Source organism: Theobroma umbraticum, unplaced genomic scaffold (assembly GCF_002168275.2).
Source record: "Theobroma umbraticum cultivar Fairchild unplaced genomic scaffold, ASM216827v3 scaffold_147.0, whole genome shotgun sequence".
Lineage (NCBI taxonomy): Eukaryota > Viridiplantae > Streptophyta > Magnoliopsida > Malvales > Malvaceae > Theobroma > Theobroma umbraticum.
This window is the reverse complement of record NW_018397259.1, coordinates 8770903-8778845: the sequence shown is the minus strand read 5'-3', so window position 1 is coordinate 8778845 and position 7943 is coordinate 8770903. Positions and strand designations below refer to the sequence as shown.

General features: G+C 35.5%; 2 pseudogenes; both read right to left on the bottom strand.

Annotated features, from left to right (window-relative positions):
* Window positions 1–430: 430 nt before the first annotated feature.
* LOC110415705 (ornithine decarboxylase pseudogene) lies at window positions 431–1644 on the bottom strand (annotated as a pseudogene).
* Window positions 1645–6258: 4614 nt separating this feature from the next.
* Window positions 6259–7781, bottom strand: LOC110415475 (ornithine decarboxylase pseudogene; annotated as a pseudogene).
* Window positions 7782–7943: the final 162 nt, after the last annotated feature.

Genomic DNA, 7943 nt, shown 5'->3' with positions numbered 1-7943 from the left:
CTGGTTTCAGGTGTTTAAGGGATCACCACGATGGTTCTGCAGAATACCTTCCAGGTAGCATATTTTTTAAGTGTGTTGAGATAACGTATTATTTTAGCTCATTACATCAATGGTTCAACCTTATTAATATAATCAAGTTTCTGAAAGAAAAGATCCACACTAATATGGAAACTTCAATACAACTTTAATCAATCAACTGTTATTTTTTTTTTATGACAATCAAGTACAATGAATTCCCCTATTATTTCTATTTCAGAAAGCCATAGACAATCATGGAGCAGTTTTAAACTTTCATAGGACAAGAACATCATTTGCTACAAAAACCAACATAAGCTAATCTGATCACTTATTGAACGAGTCACGACAACCATGGTGATTTATATATAGGAGCTAGCAAAGCCAAACCACTTTTGCATTTCTTTTTCAGGGATTAACTTTTACCAGAGTTCGCAAGGTAAGTTGGAATGGCTGATGTTTTGAACCCATTGAAATCATTCCCACGAGAAGAGGTGTAAGCGCCCATGTTGTGGAAGACCAGCCAATCATTAACTTGTAGATCTGGAAGCGGGTAACCCTCCAAAACCGTATCATACGGATCACATGTTGGTCCAAACACTGTGGAATCGGATGTCTTAAGTCCTTCGCATGTTATAACGTCGTTGCTGCCATAGTTGGCAAGAGGAGTGCAAATCACGTCATCATGGCCATACTTTAAATAATTCATAGACCCCGACATTCCATCGTTAATCCAATACTCTTTAATCTCATTCCTAATTCGCTTCCCTATAATGCTTGTTGCTAATGTGAACGGCTCGTTAGCAAAGAAACGACCAGGCTCTGCCATAATTTTTAAGCCAGAAGCATGCCCATTAGGAAAATACTTTTGCAGAGCAACTTTCACGGCTGAGGCTGCTTCAGTAAACTTTGGACCGGATGTGAAACCTCCACCAATGTCTACAATATGCATTTTAGGAAGGCCAAGTTGAGCTGCAGTTTCAAATGTTGTTTTAGCTGCAAATTATGCTTCTTCGAATGCATGGTAGTTAATGGCTCTGCTACCAATGTGGAATGAGACACCAACAACCTTGAGCTCTGCAGCTTGAGCAGCTTGCAGAAGAGGGACGATTTCCTCAGGGAGTGCACCGAATTTGGAACCGAACAGAAATGCTGCACCACTGGTCTCCGGGACTTGGATTCGCATCAACAGGGCACATTTTGGGTGCCATTTTTTAATCTTCTCAAGTTCACATTTTGAATCAAAAGTAGCCAAGTTAACACCAACTTTAGCAGCATACTTGATGTGAGACTCAGGTTTGCATGTGTTTGCGAAAACGATTCGATCAGGTGAAACTCCTAGAGACAAAATGGTTTGAATCTCAGCACGGCTTGCACAATCAAAGCTGGTGCCAAGAGCCGCCATTTCTTTGAGTAGAGCAGGGTTGGGTTGCACTTGACAGCATAGAATGGTTGAACCATGGGAAGGTTAAAGGTCCATGTGTCCAAGAGGGACCTGACAACACCCAAATCTAGCACGTAAAATGGCCCCATCTCTTCTCGTTGTTCATTCAAAATGATCCATTGAATGAAAGCAATCAACTCATCTTTTGATAAGGGTGCTGCTGCGACCCTTTTTTCTGTCACCATTGCTGGACCAACCATTATTTGGAGACTATTTGGGACTTGATAATAATGAATGATCCCTCGATAGAAAAAGGAGGAAGAGAAATTATATGAAAGAGTGCGAGTTTCCCAAATGATTAGGAGAACCTATTTATAGAGATAAATATTGATTTTTTTTTTATAATTGAGGAAAGGGGATTTGTATTTATTATTTAGTCATAGAGATCATACATCAATTAATAAACTAAATACTCATATGCGATATATATATATATATATATATGTATATATGAGAATTTCATTACAAAAATATAACGCACACTAAACACATTGTTAATAAAGACCGCACGCCATTAAGGGAAAGTGAGGTTTAGGTAGACATTTTATGTTACAGAGCTATGCAATGTGAAAGTGAAGTAGGATATATCTGATGATGCATAGTATAAGGAACAAAGACAATGTTTTTCATGTAATGTTGCCATTTTAGAACGTGTTTGTCTTCCTTTTTACTTCATTGTATACCTTAGTCTTTTCCAAATCTTTTTACATGTTTTTTTTTTTCTCTCAACAAATCTTCTTACACGTTATTGACCAATGTTTAATATACTCCAAACATCTGCACTTGCTTTTGCTTTTCTCTCCTTTAGACAGTACGTGTTGTGCCCTTTCTGGATCTTATCTCAAGAAAAAGATCAACCCTTCTTTAAGCAAGCCCTTCATCTAATTTTCAACGAAGTGTTTTGTATCATCATATACAATAGGGTAAAAATTTATAAATTTTATGATCGAGCTGGAATCGATTTCAACAGATGATAACTATATATATACAAGGTACATTTTTTATAGATCTAAATAGTTAAGCTAAAGAGTTATTTAAAATATTTATATCTAATACAAATAATTAATGCATAAATTAAAAAAAAAAAGATGCCAACAATAAATGAATTGTAGCGTGAATTGTAAGTGGATGTATGAATTTTTTGTACTCTTCATAAATTTGGTATACTATTTTATTGTAAACTATTTATAATGAAAGAATATTATTTTTATTTTTATTATTATAAGAAAAAATGCTAATCATGCTCAACCATACTGTCCACCTAGCTAGTTAACCTTTTAGCCACTTTGTTCTTTGAATGTATATCTTTTTTTTTTGTGGAAAATGCTGTACAGAATGTAATGTAATAGGATGCAGATAAAACCAATGATTGCATAGTTCAATTTGACTGCCTGATGCCTAGTGTTAACTCCAACCATCCTTTTTTTGACTCTATCGACCTAGATTTAATTAGCCCTTGAATTTTTCGTTCTAATTTAAAATTTTCTATTGTCTGGTTGATTTTTTTATTATTTATTTTAATTTTTAAAAGGAAAAAAAGAAAAAAAGTTTGAATGATTCTATTTCTATATAAATTAATTATATTATAATTAAAATTATATATGAATTATTTGTTAATTTCAAATCAATTATCATATTGTTTTTTTTAATTTTGTAATAACTTTTTAAAAAGTAAAAGACAAATTAACAAAAAGTAAATGATAAAAACAATAATCAATCGAAACTTTAACAATTTACTTTTCATAAGCTGTTTAACATATATGAATGACAAGACAAAAGAGAGGCTGGCTCGTATCAATAATTAAAGTTTTCACAGTAAATGACAAAAACACTAATCAATCCAAATTTTAACAAATAAAGAGTTTTCATTTACTTTTTATAAGATATTTTTATATATATAGACTTTCGAAGAAGAATAAGGCTAACTCATACCAAAAAATATAATCTTCGCAGGTGATTCTCTTACTTAAACTCTCTTTTATGTTAATAATAGTCTCTTTTCTCTCTTTTGAATCATGATTCATGGGATCATCATCAAGTCTCCAAAGCCTCAAGGCAATGGTAAGTCTAACAAGGGTGAACAATGAAGAAAAAAACAAAAACCCAAAATGAAGCGTAATGATAATTCAAAAATTATAAGTTGAAGTATGAGTTGTAAATATTTATTGAATTTTTTTTTCAAAACTAGTATAATTTTTTATTATATTTTTTATAAATATCCCCATCACAATTATAAATTGTATAAAAATTTATCATTTATGAATACAGAATATTAATAATATTCTTATAAATTTTTGTAAAATTTTATGATTGTGATCAGATATAATTATTGAAAACATAGTAAAAGGAAAGTGTGGTAATAACACGTGCTTTATCTTTTTTTCTTCTCTTGCCGACAACACGTATTACACGCGGGCTTTGTAGTACCACAACTCAATTATAAACAATTCTAATTATTAGGGTTTAGGGTTTGGGATACTATGCAGGCCAGGTTTTACATGTGCATGCAGCAAATCTTCCACCAATCTCAATACCACCATTGTCCAACAGAATTTTAAGTAGCAAATCTGGCCGGCATACGATTACCATGATTTGCTCTGATTACTTTGGCTACTGTATCATAGAAAAATAAGATTAATTGAAGTTAAAGATAGGAAAAAAATAATGGCAATAAGATATAGGTTATACCAATTTCAAATTGAATATAGATACAATGACCAGGTGGGGCACCTGCCACAAAAAGGAAACCCTCAGCAAATCTCCTACTAATTAATTAATTAATTAATAATCCCAATGCCGTCCAGCAGAATTTAGCAAATCTCCAGCCATTTCAAAAACGTGATTTAATTAGTGAAGTTAGAAAAGGAACAGCCTAATGGCAAGGATTAGATAACTTTTTTTATTTAACATTTTTACCTCTTAAAAGAAAAACACTCTGGTCAAAGATGCATTTAAAAATTTTCATTAGAAAGGTCGATATATATATGTGTCACTCAAATTAATATTCAATTATTCATACTTCACAATGAAAAAATTGAGATATATATCTGTGCATGTCATTGCTTCTAATCTATTATCTATTTTTGAACTTAAAAAATATTTTCAGAAGTACAAAATTTATGTATATTACATAATGAATATAATAATCATAAATTTTATTTAAATGTTAAAATTGGCATACCAGTGAACACCATAGCCTTCTCCCACCAACACAATCAAAGAGTATGTTACCTCAAACTCAAACTCAAATCCTACTATTGGCGTGTTACATTAGATACGTGTGATGGCTTGTTGGGTTTTGATGGGTTAAGGTTGATCGACCCTCGGGAGAGACAAGCTCGGGAGCCATGCAGGAATGCCTTGGTGGGTTGGCTGGAAGGGTTTAAACGATCACTTGCTGAGGTAGCAAAATGCGGCTGTGATACGTGGAAACCAACCCCGGGAAAAAATACAAGAACAGTTAATGACCCTTTATGTATGATCAAAAGTTATTTCTGGGTTTTTTTTTTGTCTTTATAAAATTTCAATTGACTTGAATAACTTCTCATGGGAAGCGACTCACATGACGACTTTTAAGTGGGTGCAAGAGCCATAAACTGTGCCATCTGCCATGGATAAGATTCTGAGAGCTGCAATTGAAGCAGCGGGTTGAGTTTTTTCATTTTAAATTATAATTGTCGTTGATAATAGGAGAGTTTCCCCTGTGAAAAACACAGATATTTTAAGCCTATGTACTTCCTGCTAGAATATATCGGCTCAAGGTCACTCCCTGGTAGGTACAGCCTGCAAATATAGCCAACCTGCATAGGCACAAGATCAGTTGCCCACGAACGTCGTAGTCCCAACATACAAAAAATTACGGCCACCAAAACAGTTAACTGAAATCATAAACGTCACGTACCGCTGCACAATAAAACAAGACCACAGTAGTTGCATAGCTCCCCCCGTGCTTAATCCACAGTTCCTTGCCTGCCTGCCAGTTAGAAATCTGAACAGCAACCAAATATACCATGGCGCACACAAACATAACAACCATCTCAAACATTATCAAGGCAATGGTCAAGTCATGAACACACAATGAGCCACAAGTTAGCCAAGCAACGGATTGACCTACTAAGGAAGGTTGTCTGTACAGCAGCTTAACATGGTGAAAAGCATGTTCCTGGCTAGGTTCTGTTCCTTTTTGTGCATCGTGGAGAAATATATATGGTTATTAATATGGAAAATGTATATCTTGGTATCCTGGTATGTTCCCTTCCGGATTATGTGTTGGGGGACATTGTACTAACCTCGTGCAGTTGTGGGGATGGTACAAACTGTTTTTGGGCGTTTAAATTAAAGGATCGCCAGGATGATTCTGCAGATGATTTTTCCTAATGATAATTTAGACGGTTGAACAGTATTAGAAAACTAAGGATCCACACTAATATGGAAACTTCAATATAACTTTAATCAATCAACTGTTTCTTTCTTATTATAACAAGAAAAATGAATTCACATATTATTTCTATTTCAGAAAGTGTTGAAATAAAACTAGCTTTGAGTGTTGTTTTCTGTTTAACTTAGTATTGGACAAGTGTTCATTTTGCTTCGTTGTACTGGTTTGATAAGCCAGAGTCTATGTTGCTGCTACATGTCCTTGAACGTATAAGCATTGTATGCTTATCTTAATCTTATGTTAAACACTTGGTAGTTTTGTACAAGTGTTAACCATGTATTTCATGTATATATTCATGTATCACTCTTCAGTTAATGCTATGATCGATATTAACCAAGTCCCTCTGTTTTATTATGTTTGTTTTTCTTCTCTGCGTGCTTGATACTTCTGTTTTGATTTAACCATAACAGAAAGCCATAGACAATCATGAAGCATTCTTAAACTTCCATAGGGGAAAGAGAACAACGAACTCAGTTGTTACAAAACCAACATAAGCTAATCTGATCCCTTATTGAACGAGACACGACAACCATGGTGATTTATAGGAGCTAGCAAAGCCAAAGCACTTCTGCATTTCCTTTTCTTGGATTAACTAATTTTATCAGAGTTTGCCAGGTAAGTTGGAATGGCTGATGTTTTGAACCCATTGAAATCATTCCCACGAGAAGAGGTATAAGCGCCCATGTTGTGGAAGACCAACCAATCATTAACTTGTAGATCTGGAAGCGGGTAAACCTCCAAAACGGTATCAGCCGGATCACATGTTGGTCCAAAAACTGTGGAATCGGATGTCTCAAGCCCTTTGCATGTTATGACGTCGTTGTTGCCAAAGTTGGCAAGAGGAGTGCAAATCACATCGTCATGGTCATACTTCAAATAGTTCATAGACCCCGACATCCCATCGTTAATCCAATACTCTTTAATCTCATTCCTAATTCGCTTCCCTAGAATGCTTGTTGCTAATGTGAAAGGCTCGTTAGCAAAGAAACGACCAGGTTCTGCCATAAGTTTTAAGCCAGTAGTAGGCCCGGTAGGAAAATACTTTTTCAGAGCAACTTTCACAGCTGAGGCTGCTTCAGTAAACTTTGGACCGGATGTGAAACCTCCACCAATGTTTAGAATATGCATTTTAGGAAGGCCAAGTTGAGCTGCTGTTTCAAATGTTGTTTTAGCTGCTAATATTGCTTCTTCGAATGCATGGTAGTTAATGGCTCTACTACCAATGTGGAATGAGACACCAACAACTTTGAGCTCTGCAGCTTGAGCAGCTTGGAGAAGGGGAACGATTTCCTCAGGGAGTGCACCGAATTTGGAACCGAACAGAAATGCTGCACCACTGGTTTCCGGAACTTTGATTCGCATCAACAGGGCACATTTTGGATGCCATTTCTTTATCTTTTCAAGTTCACATACTGAATCAAAAGTAGTCAAGTTAACACCAACTTTAGCGGCATACTTGACGTGAGACTCAGGTTTGCATGTGTTTGCGAAAACGATTCGATCAGGTGAAACCCCTAGAGACAAAATGGTTTGAATCTCAGCACGGCTTGCACAATCAAAGCCGGTGCCCAGAGCTGCCATTTCTTTGAGGAAAGCAGGGTCGGGGTTGCACTTGACTGCATAGAATGGTTGAACCATGGGAAGGTTAAAGGTCCATGTGTCCAAGAGGGACCTAACAACACCCAAATCCAGCACGTAAAATGGCCCCATTTCTTCTTGTTGTTCATTCAAAATGACCGATTGAATGAAAGCAATCAACTCATCTTTTGATGGGGAAGTTGCTGCAACCCTCTTTTCTGTCACTATTGCTGGTCCAACCATTGTTTGGAGACTATTGGGACTTGATAATAATGAATGATCCCAGGATAGAAAAAGAAGAGGAGAAATTATACAAAAAGAGTGCGAGTTTCCCAAATGTTTAGGAAGGTCTATTTATAGAGGTAGATGGTATTAATTTTTCTTAGATGAAAATGCACATGAAACACATTGTCATGTATAATGCTATTGTCATAGACTTCTGGTCTTCTGTTCCTTCATCGTATACAG